This window comes from Ipomoea triloba, chromosome 12 (genome assembly GCF_003576645.1).
Source record: "Ipomoea triloba cultivar NCNSP0323 chromosome 12, ASM357664v1".
In the NCBI taxonomy this organism is placed as follows: domain Eukaryota; kingdom Viridiplantae; phylum Streptophyta; class Magnoliopsida; order Solanales; family Convolvulaceae; genus Ipomoea; species Ipomoea triloba.
This window is the reverse complement of record NC_044927.1, coordinates 19,315,890-19,343,273: the sequence shown is the minus strand read 5'-3', so window position 1 is coordinate 19,343,273 and position 27,384 is coordinate 19,315,890. Positions and strand designations below refer to the sequence as shown.

General features: G+C 30.6%; 26 non-coding genes across 26 annotated transcripts; all 26 read right to left on the bottom strand.

The window, feature by feature from the left end:
- Positions 1-21,180: 21,180 nt before the first annotated feature.
- Positions 21,181-21,254, bottom strand: TRNAV-CAC. Its single transcript has one exon. It is a non-coding gene; the product is annotated as a tRNA-Val (tRNA).
- A 173-nt stretch (positions 21,255-21,427) lies between these two features.
- On the bottom strand, positions 21,428-21,501 carry TRNAV-CAC. The gene has a single exon. It is a non-coding gene; the product is annotated as a tRNA-Val (tRNA).
- Positions 21,502-21,756: 255 nt separating this feature from the next.
- Positions 21,757-21,830, bottom strand: TRNAV-CAC. The gene has a single exon. It is a non-coding gene; the product is annotated as a tRNA-Val (tRNA).
- Positions 21,831-21,987: 157 nt separating this feature from the next.
- On the bottom strand, positions 21,988-22,061 carry TRNAV-CAC. Its single transcript has one exon. It is a non-coding gene; the product is annotated as a tRNA-Val (tRNA).
- A 181-nt stretch (positions 22,062-22,242) lies between these two features.
- Positions 22,243-22,316, bottom strand: TRNAV-CAC. The gene has a single exon. It is a non-coding gene; the product is annotated as a tRNA-Val (tRNA).
- Positions 22,317-22,577: 261 nt separating this feature from the next.
- TRNAV-CAC lies at positions 22,578-22,651 on the bottom strand. The gene has a single exon. It is a non-coding gene; the product is annotated as a tRNA-Val (tRNA).
- A 157-nt stretch (positions 22,652-22,808) lies between these two features.
- On the bottom strand, positions 22,809-22,882 carry TRNAV-CAC. The gene has a single exon. It is a non-coding gene; the product is annotated as a tRNA-Val (tRNA).
- A 157-nt stretch (positions 22,883-23,039) lies between these two features.
- On the bottom strand, positions 23,040-23,113 carry TRNAV-CAC. Its single transcript has one exon. It is a non-coding gene; the product is annotated as a tRNA-Val (tRNA).
- A 157-nt stretch (positions 23,114-23,270) lies between these two features.
- TRNAV-CAC lies at positions 23,271-23,344 on the bottom strand. The gene has a single exon. It is a non-coding gene; the product is annotated as a tRNA-Val (tRNA).
- A 157-nt stretch (positions 23,345-23,501) lies between these two features.
- On the bottom strand, positions 23,502-23,575 carry TRNAV-CAC. Its single transcript has one exon. It is a non-coding gene; the product is annotated as a tRNA-Val (tRNA).
- A 157-nt stretch (positions 23,576-23,732) lies between these two features.
- Positions 23,733-23,806, bottom strand: TRNAV-CAC. The gene has a single exon. It is a non-coding gene; the product is annotated as a tRNA-Val (tRNA).
- Positions 23,807-23,963: 157 nt separating this feature from the next.
- TRNAV-CAC lies at positions 23,964-24,037 on the bottom strand. Its single transcript has one exon. It is a non-coding gene; the product is annotated as a tRNA-Val (tRNA).
- A 157-nt stretch (positions 24,038-24,194) lies between these two features.
- TRNAV-CAC lies at positions 24,195-24,268 on the bottom strand. The gene has a single exon. It is a non-coding gene; the product is annotated as a tRNA-Val (tRNA).
- A 157-nt stretch (positions 24,269-24,425) lies between these two features.
- Positions 24,426-24,499, bottom strand: TRNAV-CAC. Its single transcript has one exon. It is a non-coding gene; the product is annotated as a tRNA-Val (tRNA).
- Positions 24,500-24,656: 157 nt separating this feature from the next.
- TRNAV-CAC lies at positions 24,657-24,730 on the bottom strand. Its single transcript has one exon. It is a non-coding gene; the product is annotated as a tRNA-Val (tRNA).
- Positions 24,731-24,887: 157 nt separating this feature from the next.
- On the bottom strand, positions 24,888-24,961 carry TRNAV-CAC. The gene has a single exon. It is a non-coding gene; the product is annotated as a tRNA-Val (tRNA).
- Positions 24,962-25,118: 157 nt separating this feature from the next.
- Positions 25,119-25,192, bottom strand: TRNAV-CAC. Its single transcript has one exon. It is a non-coding gene; the product is annotated as a tRNA-Val (tRNA).
- A 157-nt stretch (positions 25,193-25,349) lies between these two features.
- On the bottom strand, positions 25,350-25,423 carry TRNAV-CAC. Its single transcript has one exon. It is a non-coding gene; the product is annotated as a tRNA-Val (tRNA).
- A 157-nt stretch (positions 25,424-25,580) lies between these two features.
- TRNAV-CAC lies at positions 25,581-25,654 on the bottom strand. Its single transcript has one exon. It is a non-coding gene; the product is annotated as a tRNA-Val (tRNA).
- A 157-nt stretch (positions 25,655-25,811) lies between these two features.
- Positions 25,812-25,885, bottom strand: TRNAV-CAC. The gene has a single exon. It is a non-coding gene; the product is annotated as a tRNA-Val (tRNA).
- Positions 25,886-26,042: 157 nt separating this feature from the next.
- TRNAV-CAC lies at positions 26,043-26,116 on the bottom strand. The gene has a single exon. It is a non-coding gene; the product is annotated as a tRNA-Val (tRNA).
- Positions 26,117-26,273: 157 nt separating this feature from the next.
- TRNAV-CAC lies at positions 26,274-26,347 on the bottom strand. The gene has a single exon. It is a non-coding gene; the product is annotated as a tRNA-Val (tRNA).
- Positions 26,348-26,504: 157 nt separating this feature from the next.
- On the bottom strand, positions 26,505-26,578 carry TRNAV-CAC. The gene has a single exon. It is a non-coding gene; the product is annotated as a tRNA-Val (tRNA).
- A 157-nt stretch (positions 26,579-26,735) lies between these two features.
- TRNAV-CAC lies at positions 26,736-26,809 on the bottom strand. Its single transcript has one exon. It is a non-coding gene; the product is annotated as a tRNA-Val (tRNA).
- A 140-nt stretch (positions 26,810-26,949) lies between these two features.
- On the bottom strand, positions 26,950-27,023 carry TRNAV-CAC. Its single transcript has one exon. It is a non-coding gene; the product is annotated as a tRNA-Val (tRNA).
- Positions 27,024-27,201: 178 nt separating this feature from the next.
- On the bottom strand, positions 27,202-27,275 carry TRNAV-CAC. Its single transcript has one exon. It is a non-coding gene; the product is annotated as a tRNA-Val (tRNA).
- Positions 27,276-27,384: the final 109 nt, after the last annotated feature.

The window sequence follows — 27,384 nt, the reverse complement described above, 5'->3', positions numbered from 1 at the left end:
AAAAAACAAAACCCCCCCCCCCCAAAAAAAAAAAAAAAAAAAAAAAAGAGAGAATAAATCAATGAATACATAGAGAAGAATCTTGCGAAATTTAAAATATTAGTCTTGAAACATTAGGGTATTTAACCATCAAAGTTAAGGTTTTTGTAACCACCATCAAATGGTCTCAAAAATGGAAGCCAAGTGGGTTAATTAACATTATTCTTATACCTGAATATTACAAATTCAATTCTTACTAACACTCTCTCAATTGAGTTAATTGCATAAAAATTTTTTAATGTGATTTATCTCTCCTAGTTTACAAATTAAACTATTTGAATTGCTTACCATTCCAAAAATACAAAATTGTGATGGGGTGAAATATCAAACGAGCATAGCATGCAAGTGTCTACCCAATAACAAAGCATGTGAAATTTAGTTACGATAACAGATATTTAGTGGGGAAGGTATTTCATATGCAATCATGGTCACTTAAACGCCTATGTCCAACTCCATCCGTCCCCATTTTATGTGTCATGCTCAGTTAATGAGGTTTAACTTAAGTTATTTATAATTTAATTTTTCATAATATTAACTTTAAAATTACTATATAAAATTTATATATTTAGAAACTATATTAAAATATTATTAAATACAAAAATTAAACTTAGAAATTATAAGAAAATAATAATTGAAATAAACAAACAAAAAGTTGATTTGACCCGTAAATATGACATAAAATGAGATAGAAGGGGTCAAGGGGTATATAATAACCAATAACAAAAGAGTTAATTTCATTTTTAGTCCTAGATTTATAGGTATCAATCGACTTATAGTCTTTTTTTATTAGAACATCCTCATTTGGTCCTAATATTATCATGGCATGATCAATTTTAGTCCTCCAGCAACAAAATGTTTGAAATATCGTTAAATACAAAGATATTTCAATCTTTTTTCTACAAAGTATGTTGAACCGTCATATTTTTTATGTTTATTTTAAACAAAAAAAACATTCATAATTGAAGACCGAAATGTACTGTCCTTATATTTAACGATATTTAAATTGATTTGTTGTAGCTCCTCAATGCCATTCAAGTTTTAGCTTTTAAGCGTTAGGTTACACTTTAATGGGTAATGCTATAACTTTTAGTGGTAATTATATTCCCCCTACATTGTTGTACTATTCGGAAGCAAATAATTAAAAATTCACCTAACTTCATAAAAAAGTTTTTTTTTTTTTAATGTTGGTAGTAAAGAAATTTAAACCATTTAATATGATTTTTAAAAAGTGTTATTAATTTTTATATATTCATTAATTACACGTAAGTATTAGATAGTGCAAATAGTGGTGCAAAATTTTTAACACGAGTAACATTTGGGTCGTGGCCTGGGTAGGCATAGGTAACCCTAGTCTTGAATCATATTGGTTAATATTTTCGAAGCAATATAACTTTATGTTCTGAAAAGGAAAAAGCTTGTAGCTGGCTGGTTTTGAGTGTTTAAGTTCTTATGTGTGTAATAACAACAAAAGTAAAAGATAAAAAGAGTGAAAGAAAGATTTTTATAGTGGTTTGAGAAATTTTCTATTTCAATTTTTTCATATACTTTAGAGGATTTTATTATGTAATTTTGATATAAGAATTATAATGGTTGAGCCTTTTACAGGGTTTGATCATAAGGCCCCATTATTACTTATTCCTACTCGTTTTAATAGTCCTTCAAACAAGGGTCATTCACATAGTGACTCACATTGATTTTCATTATCCAACTTCTAAACTTCAAAGTTCTGCTACAAAGTAACGTCCCCTTGAGTTAGTTACATTCGGACAATACTACAAATTAGATTTTTGACTTTCAAAGACAAGTGTTGGACATTTGAATCTAGCTAGATTATCAATGAAGCTTTGAGTGTTTGAAGTTTTCTTTAAAAGCTTTAATTGGCAACTGGAGAAATGAATCATTTTTAAAAAAAAAAAAAAAAATACTGTAGAAAAGTGGAGAAATAAAAAAAGAAAAAATGAAGAATTGTTCTCCATTTTTCTAGAATTTGGAGAATCCATTTAACTAATTCTCCAAATTTGGAGAAATGGAGAAAGACAGATATGAATAGTAGATTCACACATACGGAAATTAATTTTTAAATTTTTTTTTTTTAAATCTTAATACAAGTGTTGGACATTTGAATCAACATTATTCAATGAAGCTTTAAGAGCGTGATGTTTTCTTTGAAAACTTTAGTCACACAGGTAAGAAATGGAGAATAAAATAGTGACTTATGGCTACACTTCTTAGTTCAATTACTTAATTACACATGCTAACAAAATTCAATGGCCTACTTAACACTTATTCTTAACAAAAATACTATGCACTTTTTCCTTTTAGTTTGATTTTTTATCATAAATCCGCAGACACTATAAACAAAAATGCTCTCATTATTAATCAAAGTTAAAAATTATCAAATATATTTCGTTTAGTTTGGAGAGAGGAAGAAGTAGAGATTGAAAAATCTATCTACTCTCCTCTCCTTTTTTGAAAATTTTTCGGTGATTAATAGGTGGGGGATGGGGATGGGGAGTTTGTCTCTTTCAAATTATAGATTTTGTGGGTGTTTGAAAAATGACTTATCGGTTAAACTTTGATTTGTTTGATAAAAAATAAATGTTTAACCCGTTAATAAGGAAAAATATGTGTTTGGTAAATGGCTAATTTCCTTAGCTTATTAACCTTGCTCAGTTAAAACTTGAAATGCTTATTCCCTTAGTTTATTGATCCTACTCAACTAAAATTTAAAATGTTGGTTTGAATAGCATTTTCTCCTTAGCTTATTGGATTTAATATTTAAATAGCTCTTTTGACCTCACGAAACCTAATATTTTTTTCCATAGCCACCGTCTAACTTAACGGGTTCAATATACCTTATTGAATAGCACCATTATATTGGTTTCTAAGCCTTTTAATTTGCTCCTAGAATTACTTATGTACTGAGAACGGACCGAGTTAAAAAGGGTGTCCCTATCCCTATCCATGTTCGCGTCCTTATTGATGCAGGGATTAAAGATGATCCCTGCGAGGTCAGGGATAAATTGCCATTCTTAATTTAGTCACTTCTTGGTGCATGCTTTGGTGGATGTTTGGAGTTTCTTAGCTAATTGATGGATGGATAACGACGAAGGAAGTGTATATTACATTATTGGCCTCGTATGAGTATGTTTATTAATTGAGTATTAGTTGATTCGATTATTTGAAATATTATACAAATGTTTTATGTTATATTTGGATTATTTGATGTGATGTGTATCTATTTTCTATATAGAATAAATTCATTATCCTTCTGATTAAAAAAATCAAGATAAATAGTACTTTGAAATTTGAATTGATAGAGAAGGAAAAAATAATATCCTCAATATTATCCCTAATTAAATATCTGTACATTATTATTATTATTATTATTATTATTATTTTGTTTAGTTTTATTATTTTTTTACTAGAGGAATAATACTCTAACACAAAAATATATACGAGACTGTTTCACATGTGATAGATCTCAAATATGTAATATTTTTAACTAAAATGTATATTTTTGAGTATATCATTATTTTTATCCACGTTTTGCTCTTTACAGTAGATATTATTATTTTTAGTAACATATTTTTTTTCCAATTATCTAGATATTATATATAGTCAGTAAATAATAACAATCTATACTATGAATAAAAGTAAAATCCTCCTCTTCAACTTTCACGTCCAAACTTTTATTTAATATTAATTAATTGGTAAAAGAATTAATAAACCTGAATTGGTAAAAAAATGTTATATGGAAATTAACTAATATCGATTGGAAACGAATATTATTAATTGACTAAAAATTATAAAGATCCCTAATTGACTGAAAATAGAAAAGGAAATGGCCGAATCAGCATGAAATAATATTTGATTAAGAAGGTAAATTGGAAAAGTAACTCACATTACTAATTTATAATTCTCACATTCTTTTTTTTTTTTTTTTTTAAAGAATTCTCACATTCTCTATCTATAAATACAATGGATTGGTGACTAAAAAAATTGTAATTCTGTTTTAAAAAAGTTGTAATTCTATTTTTAAAAAAATGTAATTCTTCATTTTGCACGGCCTCCATCCTCTTCCTGTGTTAATGACTCTTTCATTCCCTTCTTCCACTGCCCAGAAAAAGAAATCATATTACAACTTTATAAATTGACATGTAATATACATTATTATATAATAGTTGACACTATATTTACTTTTTAAATTATATCTCCTTTATCTTTTCTATATTTATTTTAATAATAATATAATTGTCTAAATCATATTACAATATTGTTAATAATTAATTGTCGTAGCAGGAAGCCACGGTGAACTACCTCGAGAACACTAAGGTCTTCACCAATCTGTATATACACAAATTATGCTTATCAATATAGAATTCTTCAAGAAAACTTATACAGTTGTGACAGAGAGCGTGAAGAAGCAGGCGGCGGCGGCGGCCTCATCATCGGTGATGAGGAGAGAGGCGGAGGAGTTGACGAGGGAGGGAGGTGCAGGTGGAGGGAAAGCAGTGAAGAGGGATGTTTTCTGGATGAGGGATCCCAATACTAGAAAAATTAGATCCCGAAATTCTAGAAACTCATTTTCATGACATTGATATTCTGAAAGACATTGATATTGCTTAATATTCTTATTAATTATTTCCACCCTAATTATTTCCTAGCTGAAATTAATGTATAGTACCAAAATATTAATTATTTATTGACATAATTGCCTAATATTCTTATTTTATATTTAAGGTGTAATATTATTAGTACAAAATAGATTATCATTCCCTTTTACTAGGTAGATCCTGTGAAATTAGTCCCTTACGTGAGAAATAGGATGAGATATAGACCATTTGATTTAATTTTGATGCATGAACTCAACCATTGGATTTAAAATTTGTGCATTAAATAATCTGTAGTAAGATTAGCGTTCTTGGGCAAAATCGTCTGTTGTCTTTCCACTAACCTTTCCCGTTACTCTGTTTTCTCTGTGTCAAGCTCTACCACTAATCACACACAGTATAAGAAAAGAATAGATTGTATATAAACGAAACAAAGATACAAATATCATTGCATACAAAGTGAAATAGGAACCTAATGCTTTCGAGGTTTGTTCATGGCGGATTGTGATTTGCGAGGACAGTTTACAGAAAGAGTTATTATTGCTAGGACACTTCTGCCTTTCGTCTTGAACAAGCTACTTTCCAGCGAATAAGACGAAGTGAAGATGAATTCTACGACTGAACAACGTGCACTGTTAGTTGAGAAAATGTGCACTACTCGGCGCAAAAAGTTGCACTATACGGTTGAAAATTATGCACTGCAAGTATTTATGAAAAAATAGTGTGATTTGTGCATTTTTATTTGATTAACCATAAGAATGTGTACTGGTAGACACAAACCTTTGCTCTGTATGACACAAAAACATGCACTACAGAGCATAAAATTAACCTAAAAGATGGATGATAGCCTGAACTCTACGACTGAACAACATGCACTGTTAGTTGAGAAAATGTACACTACTATGCACAAAAGTTTGCACTATACGGTTGAAAATTATGCACTGTAAGTATTTATGAAAAAATAGTGTGATTTATGCATTTTTATTTGATTAACCATAAAAATGTGCACTGGTAGGCAAAAACTTTTGCTCTGTATGGCATAAAAACATGCACTACAGAGCATAAAACTAACCTAAAAGATGGATGATAGCCTGAACTCTACGACTGAATAACGCGCACTGCTAGTTGAGAAAATGTGCACTACTAGGCACAAATATTTGCATTATACGGTTAAAAATTATGCACTTCAAGTATTTATGAAAAAATAGTGTGATTTATGCATTTTTATTTGATTAACTATAAAAATGTGCACTGGTAGGCACAAACTTTTGCTCTGTATGGCATAAAAACATGCACTACAGAGTATAAAACTAACCTAAAAGATGGATGATAGCCTGAACTCTATGACTGAATAACGTGCACTGAACTCTAGGTGCACCTAATGTTATAACTAGGTGCACCTATGTTGCACTCAGGTGTATAAATATTAACAAGGTAAATTACTTGCATTTGTAAGTGAAAGTATTTGTGAAAATAGGTGCATGAATATTAACAAGGTAAATTACTTGCACTTCTAAGTGAAAATAGGTGCGAAAATATGTGCACTTGTAAGTGAAACTAGGTGCACTTGTAAGTGAATCTAGGTGCACTTGTAAGTGAAACTAGGTGTACAAAAATTCCAGTTTTTTAAAATTGCATCTGATTCGTCGATCTGGACACGTGGACGGCTGTGAATATATATATATATACCTGGGCGGCAGTTCGCATGGGAGTGCATCCATATATATATATATATATATATATATATATATATATATATATATATATATATATATATATATATATATATGTAGATTTTTGAACTTTATGTTTTGTTGACTTGGAACCTATTTTCATAAAACTTCAATTTTTGAACTTTTTTCCAAGTGGATATCTATAAGACTATGTCTAAGATTTTTCTTTGGGTATTTCGAGCATATGTCTTTGCAGGCTAAGTTTGGCATTGGTATTTGTCTGCCTTTTGGGCATATTTAACGTTTTACTTCCTTGCTTGCTTGACTCAACATTTGATTAAATTACTAAACGTCACACTTGTGTGAGACCGCTTCACATATTTTCATTTGTGAGACAGATCGGGTCGGGTTGAATCGACATGCAAATGTCATACTTATATGTGCAAATGTCATACTTATATATATACTCAAATGTAATTCTAATTAAGAATAAATTTATTGTCATTTATAAGGGAAAATGTAATACTTTTGAACAAAAATGTATAGTAATAATTTTGCATTTTAATGTAAAAGTATTATATTTTTCATCGAAAGTATTACATTTTCCATAATAAGTAATGTTCCCCTTACTTATAAGGAAAAATATAATACTTTTGAGGAAAAAATGTAATACTTTTAAATCGAAATGTAATACTTTTAAATTGAAATGTAAAAGTATTACATTTTCCTTTAAAAGTATTACATTACCATTATATGTAATAAAAATTTTATTTCTGATTAGTATTACATTTGTGCGTATAAGTACCACATTTTCACCTTGACCCAGCCCGACCCGTCCCACGGTGAGACGGTCTCACATAAGTTTTTGCCAATTACTAACTCTTATTTTTTGTCTCTACAAATTTAATTTTTCTAGAAAAAAAAATTATATATTATTTTGATATTCTAAAATCCCTATCAATACAATATAGTTAGTGTCATAAAAATATATATAAAACATTATTCTTAGCACTTATATTCTAAAGACTTTGTAAAATACAATTTCTCATTTTGCACACAATTATAAATGTCTTTTTCGGAATATATCACTAGTTAATATACCCTTAAATAAATATTCAACAAAATTTATTTAGCATATTAACAAATAACACTTTAGGCAATTGAACAATGAGCATAATACTAAATGACTAAAATATAATTTAATTTTTTGAAATATTTAGTTCAATTTTATTATATCAAATTTATATATTTAAAAATATAATAAAAATACTATTAAATGTTTCAAAAATTAAATTTAAAAATAATAAAATAAATAAATTATAAAAATTTGATTTAATCATTGAATAATAAACATAATAATTAAAATGAGATCAGATAAATAAATAGAATAACATATATTGCGTAAACCTTTAAAAAAAAAAAAAAAAAAAAAGACGTTTCTCCTGATGACCCGCATGTTTGCGTCCGTGGACCGTGGTCCTTCATTTAGATTTCTTTTATTAAGTCTTGCATTTCCATTGATGGTTGGGAATTACTACATTTAAATGCTTTTTGGAAGGCTAGGTATGGCATTAGGTTCTGTTTGGTTACTTACCGACCCATTACAATTTAATTGCCAAATTAACGATGTTTTTTTGCTAGTTATAATACATAATTCTTTAGAGACTAATAGAAAAGATAAATCACATTATATATCTCAATTGACCTAGAATAATGGGCGGAGCTGCCCCCTTCCCCACCCTACCTCACCCCTTATATATAGGGTAATAGGGGGGCCTTGTATATATTAGTGTTGTAAAACCCCGCCTAAGCCCCGATTAATCGGCGCCTAGACCCTAGGCGCTAGCCTGCCACCTAGCATATCACTATAATCGGTCGTCTAGGCGTCCGGCTAGGCTGCCTAAGCGCCGCCTAGGCACCTACTAGGTCGCGTAGTTGGCCGATTAGCTATTGTTCTCATCATTTTTAAATGGCTTATTTCACTCCAAACGACACCGTTTTGAACAAAATAACCCTAAATTATTCAAACTCTAGATGTTTTTTAGCTTAATATTTAATATTTTAGTATTAACAATTAAAGTATTAAATAGTTTATAATTATCAATTCTTAAAAAAAAATTAAAAAAAATTAAACAAAGTTTTAAAAAATAAAAAATACACGGGCGCCTAGGCACCGATTAGTCCCGCCTTGGCACCCTAGGCGCTAGGCGCCCCCGAATGCTCGAGGAGCGCCTAGCGTTTTTTTCAACCAAGGTGTATATATATATATATATAGTCACGATCAGGTGCGGCCGTGCTCTCCCGTGCGGTCGTGCTCTCCCGTGCGGTTCACACCACTCAATGTTACGAAATACAACACTCAATGTTACGAAATACACCACTCAATGTTAAGAAACACACCACACAAATATGCAATGTGGTGTGTTTCTTAACATTGTGGTGTATTTCATTGTGTTTCATTGTGATGTGTTTCTTAACATTGAGTGGTGTATTTCGTAACATTGAGTGGTGCGTGACCGCACGGCCCACACGGGAGAGCACGGCTGCACCTGAAATTATTTATATATATATATATATATATATATATGTATGTATGTATGTATGTATGTATGTATATATGTATATGTATATGTATCTGTGTATGTATGTATGTATGCATGCATGCATGCATGCATGCAGGTAGGTAGTAAATATTTAGACATAAGTAAATAATGTAAATATACATTATTAAAAGATAAATTGCTTAGATGGTTAAGTATATATGTGTTGTAATAGAGGTTGAATCTCTATACATGATTAATATTATTTTTTAAAAATATCTCATTTATTTTAATCTTCCGTCCTCCATGGATGATATTTATGGCTCCGCTCCTGCCTAGAACTCCCAAATTCTTGTATAATAGTGTCTACAATAAAGTCAAATACAAACCTCCAGTTTTTTGTCATTAATAGAATTTGAATCACACGTCATGTGACTGCTAACAAAGCAAAGTTTATACTAAATAGGAATAAGGTTCAAATTAGCCATTGAACGTAACCTCAAAGTACAATTAGGCCACTGAAAGAAAAAAAAAAGTGCAATTAGGTCACTGAACACTCCAAATGCATGCAATTTTACCTGATAGCAGGTTACCTTCCATTTCATCAGGTTGCTGCGTACATGGATGGTAAGTTGGTATTTTAAAATATTTTTTTTAATACTAAACTTTATAAATAAAAATAAAAAAATAAAAAATTTAAAATTGTAATTTAAAAAAAAAAACAAACAAACAAACAAGCGCATTGTATTTTTAATTTTTTTAATTACTTTTGTTTAGAAAAAAAAAACAAGGAAGCAGACATTTAATTGTCTATTTTTTATTTTTCATGTTATTAAAAATAACATGAAAAATAAAAAACCCTAATGATGCCTCCCTTTTCTCTCTAAAACCAAACACCTTTCTCTGCTGCTCAACTTCGGTTTCCACCGCCGGCCTCCGGCCGGAGCTCTAATGGAGCTTTGAGCCGGCGGTTTTGGTCACCTTCTATGTTTGCTCTCGCTCTTCTTCCGCCCCGGCCACCGTCGGAGCTCCGTCCGCCTCCGACCACCGCCACAGATCTTCTTCTTCCATTTTCTTTCCCTTCGAATAAAATAATAGTAGGTAGGTATTGGGGTTTGTGTTGGTAGTCTTGAACTCCCAACCCTACTTTGGCTTTACCACTTTTTATTTTCTCTATTATTGTGTTTTCCTCTCGTTACTTTCACGGGCATTTTTCATCTCGTTACTTTCACGAGCTTTTCATTATCATTATCATAAATCGTTTAGTTTGGTTTCAGCAAGTGTTGATCTTATCATGGGCGAGCAAAAAAGAATGATGACGAAGATCCAGATTTTTGATGAAGCTTTAAGCTCCTTGAAGGAACATAGTTTCCTAGTTATGAAACAGTCTGCGATTCAAGTTTTCTATAGCATTGTTAGAAAAGTTGTTTCTATGTCTGACTGTAAGGAATGGTTTACCATTTCATTGATCGTTGATGTAAACGTTTTATGTTATGAATTAATGGAATAGCTACGTTTACCTTCAAAAAAAAATAAAATAAAATAAAATATTTTTTTAATACTAAACTTTAAAAACAAAAATAAAATAAATAACAAATTTTTTTTAAAAAAAAACAAACTAACATGCGCATTGTATTTTTAATTTTTTTAATTAATTTTTTTTAAACAAGGAAGAAGGCATTTAATTTTTTATTTTTTATTTTTAATGTTATTATTATTAAAAAATTATTTTAAAATGTCAATTCACCATCCACATAAACAGGCAACCTGATGAAATAAAAGGTAACCTGCTATCTGATGAAATTGTATGTATTTGGAGTGTCCAGTGACCTAATTACAGTATTTTTTCATTCAGTGGCCTAATTACATTTTCAGGTTACGTTTAGTGGCCAATTTGAACCTTATTCCTACTAAATATAATGCATGAACAAAAGATAATGATCTTTTGATTTATTAGTTGACAAAATAACGATAGGATATAATATCACAATTCTTACATTATATAGGCTCTATTTGGCAGAGCTTATTTAGGAGCTTATAGATTATTTTAAGCTACTAATAAGCTATAAGTTTTGTTTGGTAGTGTTCCTAAAATAAGCTAGTAGCTTAAAAGAAGAGCTTATTTTTGAACGCTACCTAAGGTAGCGTTTCAAAATAAGCTAGTAGCTTCCTAACTTTTTTTCCATCTTTAACCTTATTATTTTAATGAAATGACATCATTTACCCTTCCCAATTAAAACCTTTTTGGCTAAACCTTTTTGACTTATTTCTCTTCATAATTTCAATTTGGCATTTGTGTTTGAACATTGATTTTTGTATGAACTAATCTTATGAATTATAAACATTTTGTTTTACTTTATATGTTTTCAAATATATGTTCTTACTTTATATTTTATTAAAATATATTGATTTCACTATTTTATATTTTATTACATAAACAAACCTATTTAAATTTAAAACTGTTTAAATTGTATGAAGATGTCCTTTTTAGTCTTTTTACATTTATCAGCTTATCAAAAAGCTAATTTTACCAAACACTTTTAAACATAACAACTAGCTTAACAGCATAAAATATATTGATTTCACTATTTTATATTTTAATATTATGTTTTTAAAAGACATAAATGCCCCTATAATAATAATAATAATAATATTATTATTATTATTATTATTATTAATTTGTTACCAAAGAAAATATTCATACAAGAAACACAGTTTTTTTGAAAAACATTAAATAATATTTAAAAGAACAATCACATAAGCTTTTTTATTTTTCAACAAAATAATCAAATGAAATACAAGCCTTGTCTTTTTTGAAAAACATTTAATAATATTTAAAAGAACAATCACATAAGCTTGGAGTGCTCCTGTCGACTTCGCTTCAAATTTGTGAAACAGTCTGCGATTCAAGTTTTCGATAACATTGTTAGGAAATTTGTTTCTATGTCTGACTGTAAGGAATGTTTGTCCATTCCATTAATCTTTCTTGTAAACGTTTCCGCTTATGATTCAATGAATTAGTCTCGAGAGATTATTATCAAAAAGAACAATCACATAAGCTTTTTTATGTTTCAACAAAATAATCAAAAGAAATACAAGCCTTCTTAATAATGCATAATAAATTTCAAACAAGTTATCCTTTAAAAAAATCACGGAACAAAAGAACAATCACATAATGAATCTTCTTATCCACTATAATCATCGAGCAGCATCAATACTAAGAAAAAAAAAATCACTTTATTATGATGATCAATTATGACGAAACAATGTCTATTTTGTCATAAGTCAAATTATCCTTCTCGTGTATATTTATATTTATATTTATATATTGTTATAGGAAGAAAAAAAAAACTAAACATATTTTAGGTTGAATTAGGGTAAAATAGAAAATTAAAAAAAGTTATTATTGAAAACTCATGAGTAGCTTAATACTAGATGGAGCCATGGAATAGCTTATACACGCGAACAATATTTCTCAAAAACAAAATGTACTAACATACAATGAAATGGACATGTTATCCATTCCAGATTTATTTTAGGAACCAATGTTAAAAGTAGTCTAATGACAAGCAAAACTTTATCAAATTATTTAAAATTGACTTATCATGGCCAATGATATTTTGATTGAATAGTGCTATCAACTACCCAAATTGGTGACACAATTTACTCAATTTTAGCGGCGCATGATTAATGTTATACAATTGTACAAGTGAGGGAGGGAAGAAACACAAGTTCCTGGGATCGGAGAAGACAACACATGTTCTTTAACGATTGGTTTCTTTGATGTTCCCAACTACTCATTAGTCATTTCCAACCATCCCATCCATTTCTGGGATCAAAAGCTTTCTCCCAACTAGATTCCAAGACCTTGTAGTTTCCAACTTGACCTTCCTGCATGTGTTCGGACCCTGTGCCAATTCAAACCACAGATTTTTTCTTTTTGAGCGTAAATTCAAACTTCTGATTGTTAGTCATTCCTCTATTTTGACATTTTTGCTATTAATTAATAATAATGCACCGATTATATTGTTATTTGATGTATGTGGAGCCACTTTATAGATTTGCCGCTAGTATACGTAATTGTTTACTAAGTATACACCTAACATAAATTAAATTACTAATAGAGCGCTTAAATGAGTACATGGAAGCTAAGGTAATTTATTTATAAAGTTATTAGTTTATGTCACTCGACAATACATTTATGCGCAAAAAGAAAGTAAGACTATACATATATATATAATCAGACTTAACATTTTTACTATGTTAAAAATTGTAAAAATGAGGTGACATTTTTGTAATTATTATGGTGCATTGGTAAACACTCAGTGACACATGTCAATAAAAATCATAGATAAATTGTATAGTCAACACACTAAGTGGACGTGGGTGGGGATCATACCCCCAACCTCATGTTTAAGGGACAAGATGTTGAACCATTACACCAACCATATATGTTGATTATATTAATTGTTACTTATGATGGAAATTGTAAAACTTATACTTGTGCAGGGTAAAATGCAATACTTTTAAAGCAAAATGTAATATTTAAGGATTAAAAAGTTACTTATAAGCCAACTACTATGTAGTGAAATGACACATTTAATTTGTTACCATATCAAATGAAAGGTCACAGGATTGAATGCCGATGGTGGCGGAGAGTGAAAGTGTAATACTTATTATGACATATGTGATACCTTTGAGAAAAACATAATACTTTTAAATCAAAATCTAATATATATTTAGAGGTTGTAGAGTTACTTTTATGAGGGAATGTGTAATAGTTGTGAAAATTTCGACCTATGTCACAGATGATGATCAATGAAACGGTCTATCATAGGAGTTTTTGCCATTATCATGAGTTCATTGTTAGTTAGAAATGGTCTCATAGGAGTTTTTGTCATTATCATGAGTCCATTATTAGTTATTCTCAAAAGCACTATCAAGTTTTCCAGTGTAGTATAATAATTATAGAAAAAGCTACCACACTTTTTAATTTAATGTTAACCCTTGATCATTCTAAATGGATAAATAAATTAGTCTGCAAGTTCTCACAAGAAGTCTAGTCCTCCTCATTTGAGCCAGATTATATACATATAGGTATTGGATCATATGAGAACAATTTCTTAGGTGAAAACAAAGAACCAATCTTAGCCTTACATCTGGAAAAATCGGACGGATCATATCATATTTAAAAAAAAAAAACGTTGTGACATTTTCGTGATTATCACAAACTTTACTATGCAAACTTAAACACTAAAATCTACACTACTCATAATTAAATGTTTTTGGTAAACTAAAATCTACACTACTCATAATTAAATCTACAAAGAGTAGATACTGGCTCCACGCACTAAGGCTCGACCTCATGACAAAACCATTACATGTCATCTGAGCACAAAGTGTTTGGCATTTATTCTTAAATCTTAATTGTCCTATGATTGAAAATATTTATAAGCTTTATAAGTTCATGTGTGAAACCTATCATTTTAAAGTACCAACTCTTAAATCGTAACATGTATTATGCTTCTTTTTCAAATATTTTGCAGACTTTATAATAAGGCCAGGCCAGCTAATTAACATGCTAACTCTCATAGCATCTGCACTTTTTTTTATACCACAGCCGTGCATTATTTTTTCTTTTTTTAAATAAATATTTTGCAAGCTTTATAAAACTCACTTGCAAATTTGATTGTTCAAGAATGTACACGAGATTATTAACCCAAAAAAAAAATCATTAAAATAACATGACCACACCTAAAATGTGTCATTTTTTCGTATAGCTGTGTGGGCTTCAAGTGAGAGGTTGGATAGTGGTGAACCTAGCTATGTTTCGAACCTTTGAAAATGACTTAGAAATGAAAATTGAGAAGACTAAAAAGGAAAAGAAAAACGATGTTAATGCAAGGGACCATTTCTTTCATATGGTGAATGCTATGGGCAAGAAAGTTGTGAGAAATTGGAGATCTCATTTGCTCCACATTCACAGTGAAGAACTTTGTTTACATCTCATTATATTAGTATATTACACACGTTTGAGTTTACTCGGTTAGCACCTTGGTAGTGGCTACGAATTTTTATAGTAACAAAAAAAATGTGAGGAAAAATATTTTGTCACAGTGACTAATTTCCCACTGAATTGTAGGCACCCACAGGAGATTTAAGGTTGCTCTCTAGTCCATATCCACCGTAGATCAATACATGCATCACGTACTTTCCTTTTATCTCATCATCATGTCACACCACTGCACCTTTAATTTCCCACCTCAATCGCCGGCCTCTTTTGACCATTTGCCAAACTAATTAAGTTTCAGGTCCTTTGAAGTTGTCATGTGAGATAGCCTGCCTTTTCTTTGGACAACCTAGGATTCAAGAAGGCTGTCGTTCCACGATGCGGTGGATATATAATGCATTATATACATATTCAAGAGCGCAAAGATCTAATCAGTAACCTAAGAACACATGCATCATCTATCCTCAAGTACTGCGTATAGTAAAAAGTCAGCGCTCGGCTTCACTAAATTCTGGAATATATTTTTGTTTGCAGGCTATGAATTGAATATGGCTTCAAAGTCAATGCTATACTCTATTGGAAACCACGAAGAACGATAATGATAGTACAGTTAACGTGGCATGCATTATCACAAATTAAAGAATATAATGTAACAAATAGGATTTCATTGTTATTCTCTCCGCCCTCTTATCTGCAACGTTACTTCTTCTGCAGCGCAATTCTGTACCAACTAATCAACTATCAACATCCCCATGCCACCTTTCGGTGCTGGCCTGTCATGGCATGGCTCCATAAATGCCATACTATATATTGTTCTTCATTGCACTACTATCAACGTAGCTTGCATGTAGAAGTAATTGTGATCATGCCCGTTGACTTCTTTTTTTTTCCAGCCACTACTGATGGGTGTGCATTGGGTAAACCTAAGTTGCCTAGCTGACCGGTTCAAATCAAGAAAGCTGCAGGGATTTGAACATGTAACTTTGTGATTACAAGTTTGTATTTTTTTAACCACCCCTTGTACCGGTTGCTTTCTTTTTATTTTGGGTATAGCCTAGGGTTTCTACCGTCGGGATACAGTGACTAATCCCCTCCACTAGATTGTAGGCACCTCTATTGGGTGGGACATGCGCTAGTTGGCTTGAGATTTAAGGCTGTTCTATACTCAAAGCCAATTCAAGGATCGAACCATTGACCTTTGGTTAAGGATGAATGAGTCTCTTCCACTCAACCACACTGCCCGGGTTATTATTATAGCTTTCTAGCTAGCCAGCTCAAACTACAATGATTTTTTAGATTTCAATGAAAGAAAATTTCGATTTTGATATATTATTGAAACCCCCAGCTGGGAATTCATTGCATGCAATGCAACTAGCTAGCTTGCAGTTAGTAATGGCGGATAGGATGGATTTAATTTTGATGAAGATGAGCTGCTTGTATTCTACAATACAAAGCAATAATAATTCCATGGCTAGCTGCTCATTTGCTGAGTTGTGTTACGTTCATATTGCCTCTGATCTGATCTGATCGACCAACTCCAATCCGGCCCACAACTGCTTCTTCATTATAAGGATAAAAAAATGTGATTGGAGTTAAAAAGGAGTTGTTGAGTGTGAAAATTTGATACACTATCTGCTGGGAAATAGAGGCAACGTCAACTAACGGGCACTCTTTAAACATATAGAAAAAACAAATTAAACATATAGAAAAAACAAGGAGATTAAAAGAAATACGAAGCTTAGCTTTTGTTTGCCAAGCCACTGATTTTCTTAATCAAAGTACACTAAGATACCACACATCGAGACTAATCATGTTCATGTCGAATAAGATTTCTAAGGGTGACAAAAAAAACTCCCTCATGAATTTTAAGATAGTGAAAACACACACGACTTTGAAGAGACTGACAATAATAAACAATCCTAGTATTAATTCTTGTATTTCATCAATACACACATGGTATATATAGGGGTGTTTGGCAAACGGCTGATAGCTTATAGCTGATAGCTGGTTGGTTTAGTTAGTAGCTGATGGCTGATTGCGTTAACTGGTTTGACCAGCTGGTTGTATTAGCTGGTTATAAAAAACTGTTTGGTAAATTAGCTGTTTACTAGTAGCTGATTGAATGTAAAATGACATTTAAGAGTATGAGTGTATTGTATTATTTCAACCTTTAAATATAACAAGAAGATAAACTCTTATTAATAAATAATTATAAAATTTGGATATCATCCATACTTTTTTTAAAGACATAACTTAATTATTTTTGTTTATTTAACTCTTATTAAACGATGTACTAGTATTCTAAAACAATTTTTATTACATATTTTTTTTCTATTATTATTATTATTATTATTATTATTATTATTATTATTAAAAATGACAAATCCATCACCCGTTTATTATTATTATTATTATTATTATTATTATTATTATTATTATTATTATTATTATTATTATCATCATCATTATTATTATTATTATAAAATAACAAACACACCACCCATTTAAAAATAAATCCCATTGATTTCAAAGGATAAAATAGTCAATGTACCTATTGTTCCCAATAAGCTAATACAAAAAGCTATATTCATTAGCTTTTCAATTTTCAGCTTATTGACCCAATAAGCCAAAACCAATAAGCCATTTACCAAACACTTCAAAATAGCTTATTGGATGGTCAAAAAGCTAAATTTGGTCAAATAAGCTAAAATTTGGCTTATAAGCCAATAATCAAACACCCCCATATTATATTGGTAAAAACTTGTGTCAGACTTTATTACAGATCCTTGTCAGTGAGACATGTCAGGTCAATATCAAATATAATATTTATACTGGATTCATTAATTACCCGCTAATTATATTCTTAATTATAATGGGGCAAAAACTTGTGTGAGACCGTCTCACCATGAGACGGGTCGAGACGGGTCGGGTCAAGATGCAAATGTAACACTTATATGCACAAATACCATACTTATATGCTCAAATGTAATACTAATCAGGAATAAAATTTTTGTTACTTATTAGGGTAAATGTAATACTTTTAAGGGAAAATACAATACTTTTACATTTCGATTTAAAAGTATTACATTTTTCCTCAAAAGTATTATATTTGCCCTTATAAGTGAGAGGTACTTGTCAGCATTACTTATTATGAAAAATGTATTACTTTTTTTCTTATAAGTAACAAAAATTGTATTTTTGATTAGTGTTATATTTGAGCATATAAGTGTGAGATTTGCACATATAAGTATGACATTTACATGGTGCTTTGACCCGACCCGACACGTCTCACGAATAAAGATCCGTGAGACGGTCTCACACAAGTGTGACCCTTATACTGGATTCCTTATAGCATAGTTGATAAGTTGTATTTTTAATTTATTATTTAATATTTATGAGATGGAGGTGGGTGCTTGAAATCTTCACATGATGAGAAGTGAGTTGGATGGCAGATGTAGTATACCATTGCCATCCCTATGAGCACCCTTACTAGTTAAGGTGTGACAATAAATGCTTTATTTTTTAAAACCATTTTGGGTGTGTGGGTAAAGGTAAAACGGTATGTAAGACCATACATGAGTATTTGGTAAATAATTGTTAGCTGATAGATGCTAGTTAATTGGATTAGTAGGTTTGATTAGTTGATAGCATTAGCTGATTGTATAAAGATGTTTGATAAATTAACTGATAGCTGATTACATGCAAAATGATTTTCTCAAAAAGTTAATCGAACAGTTTTTTGAATTTTAGCATTTTGGAGCAATAAGCTGTTACAAAAAGTTAATTAATTAAACACTTTGGTTGTTTAACCAAGTCAAGCAACTAATAATGATCAAATAAGCCAAAATTGACTGATAAGCTAACTATGTTATCAAACATGAACACAATTATTTCGGTATAAAATTGTTTCGTTTAAAAAACAAAAAAATCAGCATCTCTAGAATGATAAATTTTCATTTAAAAATGGAAATAAAAAATTAAATATGTCCAATAAATAATGTTTTCATTGTTTTTGAGTTTTCCAATTTTTATTAGTAACACCGGCTTGCGTCAAAGTCAAAGTCCAGTGCGTACGCGGTGTCTGCGGACTGCGGTGAAATGGCAAACAAGTGTAAATTGTAATGAATGATTCAAAATATGAAGCAAGTCAACTTTACTCTGACTTAACAGTAAATGCATGCTGCTATTCAACCACCCCGCCATGTGATACTGTCTCTGCTTCACTTTTACTATTTCAAACTTAGCCTAAATTCAGCTCTTAATCCTAATCCACACAAATTAAATATCAATTCTTAGCTTTTTAGTTATTTATATTATTTAGGGAAAAGTGTAATTTTCGTCCCTAAGTTATATGTTGATTATAGAATTTGTCCTTAAATATTAGTTGTGTTCACTTTTCACCTATATGTTGTCATTGTTGTTGCACTTTTCATCATTTTATTAACTTTTCGTGCTTACTTTTCATCTCTGAGCTATACTATAATTGCAAATTTCGTCCATGATGTTTTGTTAGTAAAGAGACGAAAAGTGCAACATCAATAATAACTTATAAACAACAAGTGATTGAGCATAACTAACACTTATGGGTGAATACTACAATTATCATATAACTTAGGGACGAAAAATGTAATTTTCTCAATTATTTATCTTATAACCAATAGCCCATTCTTTGGGAAAAGGGTCAAATAGTTCTTGAACTTTACTCAAAAAGCCAATTAAACCCTTAAACTTTCAAAAGTTACAATTAAATCATAAACATGTTATTTTGAAGCATTGAAGCCCAAAAGTGATGACTGATCATAATTCACAATCGTCAATCAAGGTTCATAACTGGTTGAGAATTTTAGTAAAAAATAAAGCATGAGTTAATTTTATAATTATTAAAAAGTTTCAAGATTTCAATATTTATAATAAGAAAATCACCTTTTTCCTCTTTATTTTCTAACAAATCTCAATCGTTGGTCTATCCAAATCGATGGATCAGATTAACTCACTTTTTACATGGAAGCATGTTCTCACTTGAACCCTATATATAGGAGTTGGTTCAAATGAGAACAACCCTTCATTGTAATTTGTAAAAAGTGAGAACTGATATGAATCATTCATTAGGATTCATCAATTATTGAAAGTTTTAGTAAAAAGAAAAAAGAAAAAGATGAGGTATTGTATAGTTATTGCGAACTTTCAAATTTATTAACATTTATAAGTGTAACCTACCTTTTTCCCCTTACATTGTAACATCCCTCAATCATGATTTGGATGTATGTGTGTGTATAGGTCCATAATCATGTAAGAACCAACCTTAACCTATGAACTGCAAACTTGTGAAGGTTACTACATGATTACACCGCACCTGAATACGATTGCACCGCAAGGTCCTCCAAGTATGTCTGGGAGCCATAGTAGTGCAACCATGAACCATGTAGTAGTTGCGGTGCAATCCTTCACAAGTTTATAGTTCGCAGTTTACAGGCTAAAGTTGGTTCTTACCTGAATAGAAATATATAGAAATATATATATATATATATATATATATATATATATATATATATATATATATATATATATATATATATATATATATATATAATAAAGCTTTAGAATTGAAAGACATTGAGTTTGCGGGTATTGTTGTGATATAGTTTACGCAGTATCTGTACAAACTCAATATCTTTTACCATTCACTTTAGAGTGGTACTAATATTAGAAACTAATTATTGTAATTAAGTATTATAACTTATTTTAATATTAGACATATGCATTGGATAATTATTTTCTTTCGTTGCCAATACAAATACAAATATAAATAAATATAAATATTTATGAATAAAATATAGAAATAAAATAAAAAAAAATAAAGACTATACATAATGCCACAATCTAAGGAAACAGGGAGAGTTAATATCATCAAGGCAATTCCAATTTTTAATTTGTTATTAACTCTTTTTTTTTTTTTTGAAAAATGTCTAAGCTCAAGTTTGAACCAAAGACCTCTAGTGTGTAAGACTAATGGTGATAACCAACTACACCACCCAGACTCACTACTGTTTAATATTAGACATATGCATTGAATAATTATTTTCGTTCGTCGCCAATACACATATAAATATAAATATTTATTGAATAAAAATTTAATAATATAGAAATAAAATTAAAAAATAAATTAAAACAAAAACTATACAAAATGCCACAATCTAAGGAAAAAGGGGAGAGTTAATATCAAGGCCGTTCCAACGTTCCAATTTTTGTTATTAAATTTTTCTTTTTTTTTGTTGTGTATTTGAGAAACACACAATTGTACCAAATGTCTGAGCCCGGGTTTGAACCGGGGACCTCTAGTGTGTGAAACTAGCGTGATAACCAACTACACCACCCAGACTCGTTGCAATTTAATATTAGACATATGCATTGGATAATTATTTTCGTTCGTCGCCAATACAAATATAAATATAAATAAATATCTAAGAAAAAGGGGAGAGTTAATATCAGGCAATTCCAATTTTTGTTATTAACTTTTTTTTTTGTGTATTTTAAAACAACAATTATACCAAATGTCTGAGCCCGGGTTTGAACCAGGGACCTCTAGTATGTGAGACTAGTGTGATAACCAACTACACCACCCAGACTCATTACAATTTAATATTAGACATATGCATTGGATAATTATTTTCGTTCAATTTAATATTAGACATATGCATTGGATAATTATTTTCGTTCGTCGCAATATTAGACATATGCATTGGATAATTATTTTCGTTCGTCGCCAATACAAATATAAACATTGGATAATTATTTTCGTTCGTCGCCAATACAAATATAAATATAAATAAATATCTAAGAAAAAGGGGAGAGTTAATATCAGGCAATTCCAATTTTCCAAATGTCTGAGCCCGGGTTTGAACCAGGGACCTCTAATATGTGAGACTAGCGTGATAACCAGCTACACCACCCAGACTCGTTGCAATTTAATATTAGACATATGCATTGGATAATTATTTTCGTTCGTCGCCAATACAAATATAAATATAAATAAATATCTAAGAAAAAGGGGAGAGTTAATATCAAGGCAATTCCAAATTTTGTTATTAACTCTTTTTTTTTTTTTTTTTTTATGTTTGAGCCCGAGTTTGAACCGGGGACCTCTAGTGTGTGAGACTAGCATGATAACCAACTACACCACCCAAACTCATTACAATTTAATATTAGATATATGCATTGGATAATTATTTTCGTTCGTCGCAAATACAAATATAAATATAAATAAATATCTAAGAAAAAGGGGAGAGTTAATATCAAGGCAATTCCAATTTTTGTTATTAACACTTTTTTTTTTTTTGTGTGTATTTTAAACCAACAATTATACCAAATGTCTGAGCCCAGGTTGAAACCAAGGACCTCTAGTGTGTGAGACTAACGTGATAACCAACTACACCACCCAGACTCGTTGCAATTTAATATTAGACATATGCATTGGATACCTCTAGTGTGTGAGACTAGCGTGATAACCAACTACACCACCCAGACTCGTTGCAATTTAATATTAGACATATGCATTGGATAATTATTTTCGTTCGTCGCCAATACAAATATAAATATAAATAAATATCTAAGAAAAAGGGGAGAGTTAATATCAAGGCAATTCCAATTTTTGTTATTAACTCTTTTATTTTTTTGTGTATTTTAAACTAACAATTATACCAAATGTCTGAACCCGAGTTTGAACCAGGGACCTCTAGTGTGTGAGACTAGCGTGATAACCAACTACACCACCCAGACTCGTTGCAATTTAATATTAGACATATGCATTGGATAATTATTTTCGTTCGTCGCCAATACAACTATAAATATAAATAAATATCTAAGAAAAAGGGGAGAGTTAATATCAAGGCAATTCCAAATTTTGTTATTAACTCTTTTTTTTTTTTTTTTTTTATGTTTGAGCCCGAGTTTGACCCGGGGACCTTTAGTGTGTGAGACTAGCGTGATAACCAACTACACCACCCAGACTCATTACAATTTAATATTAGACATATGCATTAGATAATTATTTTCGTTCGTCGCCAATACAACTATAAATATAAATAAATATCTAAGAAAAAGGGGAGAGTTAATATCAAGGCAATTCCAAATTTTGTTATTAACTCTTTTTTTTTTTTTTTTTTTATGTTTGAGCCCGAGTTTGACCCGGGGACCTTTAGTGTGTGAGACTAGCGTGATAACCAACTACACCACCCAGACTCATTACAATTTAATATTAGACATATGCATTAGATAATTATTTTCGTTCGTCGCCAATACAACTATAAATATAAATAAATATCTAAGAAAAAGGGGAGAGTTAATATCAAGGCAATTCCAAATTTTGTTATTAACTCTTTTTTTTTTTTTTTTTTTATGTTTGAGCCCGAGTTTGACCCGGGGACCTTTAGTGTGTGAGACTAGCGTGATAACCAACTACACCACCCAGACTCATTACAATTTAATATTAGACATATGCATTAGATAATTATTTTCGTTCGTCGCCAATACAACTATAAATATAAATAAATATCTAAGAAAAAGGGGAGAGTTAATATCAAGGCAATTCCAAATTTTGTTATTAACTCTTTTTTTTTTTTTTTTTTTATGTTTGAGCCCGAGTTTGACCCGGGGACCTTTAGTGTGTGAGACTAGCGTGATAACCAACTACACCACCCAGACTCATTACAATTTAATATTAGACATATGCATTAGATAATTATTTTCGTTCGTCGCCAATACAACTATAAATATAAATAAATATCTAAGAAAAAGGGGAGAGTTAATATCAAGGCAATTCCAAATTTTGTTATTAACTCTTTTTTTTTTTTTTTTTTTATGTTTGAGCCCGAGTTTGACCCGGGGACCTTTAGTGTGTGAGACTAGCGTGATAACCAACTACACCACCCAGACTCATTACAATTTAATATTAGACATATGCATTAGATAATTATTTTCGTTCGTCGCCAATACAACTATAAATATAAATAAATATCTAAGAAAAAGGGGAGAGTTAATATCAAGGCAATTCCAAATTTTGTTATTAACTCTTTTTTTTTTTTTTTTTTTATGTTTGAGCCCGAGTTTGACCCGGGGACCTTTAGTGTGTGAGACTAGCGTGATAACCAACTACACCACCCAGACTCATTACAATTTAATATTAGACATATGCATTAGATAATTATTTTCGTTCGTCGCCAATACAACTATAAATATAAATAAATATCTAAGAAAAAGGGGAGAGTTAATATCAAGGCAATTCCAAATTTTGTTATTAACTCTTTTTTTTTTTTTTTTTTTATGTTTGAGCCCGAGTTTGACCCGGGGACCTTTAGTGTGTGAGACTAGCGTGATAACCAACTACACCACCCAGACTCATTACAATTTAATATTAGACATATGCATTAGATAATTATTTTCGTTCGTCGCCAATACAACTATAAATATAAATAAATATCTAAGAAAAAGGGGAGAGTTAATATCAAGGCAATTCCAAATTTTGTTATTAACTCTTTTTTTTTTTTTTTTTTTATGTTTGAGCCCGAGTTTGACCCGGGGACCTTTAGTGTGTGAGACTAGCGTGATAACCAACTACACCACCCAGACTCATTACAATTTAATATTAGACATATGCATTAGATAATTATTTTCGTTCGTCGCCAATACAACTATAAATATAAATAAATATCTAAGAAAAAGGGGAGAGTTAATATCAAGGCAATTCCAAATTTTGTTATTAACTCTTTTTTTTTTTTTTTTTTTATGTTTGAGCCCGAGTTTGACCCGGGGACCTTTAGTGTGTGAGACTAGCGTGATAACCAACTACACCACCCAGACTCATTACAATTTAATATTAGACATATGCATTAGATAATTATTTTCGTTCGTCGCCAATACAACTATAAATATAAATAAATATCTAAGAAAAAGGGGAGAGTTAATATCAAGGCAATTCCAAATTTTGTTATTAACTCTTTTTTTTTTTTTTTTTTTATGTTTGAGCCCGAGTTTGACCCGGGGACCTTTAGTGTGTGAGACTAGCGTGATAACCAACTACACCACCCAGACTCATTACAATTTAATATTAGACATATGCATTAGATAATTATTTTCGTTCGTCGCCAATACAACTATAAATATAAATAAATATCTAAGAAAAAGGGGAGAGTTAATATCAAGGCAATTCCAAATTTTGTTATTAACTCTTTTTTTTTTTTTTTTTTTATGTTTGAGCCCGAGTTTGACCCGGGGACCTTTAGTGTGTGAGACTAGCGTGATAACCAACTACACCACCCAGACTCATTACAATTTAATATTAGACATATGCATTAGATAATTATTTTCGTTCGTCGCCAATACAACTATAAATATAAATAAATATCTAAGAAAAAGGGGAGAGTTAATATCAAGGCAATTCCAAATTTTGTTATTAACTCTTTTTTTTTTTTTTTTTTTATGTTTGAGCCCGAGTTTGACCCGGGGACCTTTAGTGTGTGAGACTAGCGTGATAACCAACTACACCACCCAGACTCATTACAATTTAATATTAGACATATGCATTAGATAATTATTTTCGTTCGTCGCCAATACAACTATAAATATAAATAAATATCTAAGAAAAAGGGGAGAGTTAATATCAAGGCAATTCCAAATTTTGTTATTAACTCTTTTTTTTTTTTTTTTTTTATGTTTGAGCCCGAGTTTGACCCGGGGACCTTTAGTGTGTGAGACTAGCGTGATAACCAACTACACCACCCAGACTCATTACAATTTAATATTAGACATATGCATTAGATAATTATTTTCGTTCGTCGCCAATACAACTATAAATATAAATAAATATCTAAGAAAAAGGGGAGAGTTAATATCAAGGCAATTCCAAATTTTGTTATTAACTCTTTTTTTTTTTTTTTTTTTATGTTTGAGCCCGAGTTTGACCCGGGGACCTTTAGTGTGTGAGACTAGCGTGATAACCAACTACACCACCCAGACTCATTACAATTTAATATTAGACATATGCATTAGATAATTATTTTCGTTCGTCGCCAATACAACTATAAATATAAATAAATATCTAAGAAAAAGGGGAGAGTTAATATCAAGGCAATTCCAAATTTTGTTATTAACTCTTTTTTTTTTTTTTTTTTTATGTTTGAGCCCGAGTTTGACCCGGGGACCTTTAGTGTGTGAGACTAGCGTGATAACCAACTACACCACCCAGACTCATTACAATTTAATATTAGACATATGCATTAGATAATTATTTTCGTTCGTCGCCAATACAACTATAAATATAAATAAATATCTAAGAAAAAGGGGAGAGTTAATATCAAGGCAATTCCAAATTTTGTTATTAACTCTTTTTTTTTTTTTTTTTTTATGTTTGAGCCCGAGTTTGACCCGGGGACCTTTAGTGTGTGAGACTAGCGTGATAACCAACTACACCACCCAGACTCATTACAATTTAATATTAGACATATGCATTAGATAATTATTTTCGTTCGTCGCCAATACAACTATAAATATAAATAAATATCTAAGAAAAAGGGGAGAGTTAATATCAAGGCAATTCCAAATTTTGTTATTAACTCTTTTTTTTTTTTTTTTTTTATGTTTGAGCCCGAGTTTGACCCGGGGACCTTTAGTGTGTGAGACTAGCGTGATAACCAACTACACCACCCAGACTCATTACAATTTAATATTAGACATATGCATTAGATAATTATTTTCGTTCGTCGCCAATACAACTATAAATATAAATAAATATCTAAGAAAAAGGGGAGAGTTAATATCAAGGCAATTCCAAATTTTGTTATTAACTCTTTTTTTTTTTTTTTTTTTATGTTTGAGCCCGAGTTTGACCCGGGGACCTTTAGTGTGTGAGACTAGCGTGATAACCAACTACACCACCCAGACTCGTTGCAATTTAATATTAGACATATGCATTGGATAATTATTTTCGTTCGTCGCCAATACAAATATAAATAAATATATAAGAAAAAGGGGAGAGTTAATATCAAGGCAGTTCCAATTTTTGTTATTAACTTTTTTTTTTATGTTAGAGCCCGAGTTTGAACCGGGGACCTCTAGTGTGTGAGATTAGCGTGATAACCAACTACACCACCCAGACTCATTACAATTTAATATTAGATATATGCATTGGATAATTATTTTCGTTCGTCGCCAATACAAATATAAATATAAATAAATATCTAAGAAAAACGGGAGAGTTAATATAAAGGCAATTCTAATTTTTGTTATTAACTCTTTTTTTTTCTTGTGTATTTTAAACCAACAATTATACCAAATGTCTGAGCTCGGGTTTGAACAAGGGACCTTTAGTGTGTGAGACTAGCGTGATAACCAACTACACCACCCAGACTCGTTGCAATTTAATATTAGACATATGCATTGGATAATTATTTTCGTTCGTCGCCAATACAAATATAAATATAAATAAATATCTAAGAAAAAGGGGAGAGTTAATATCA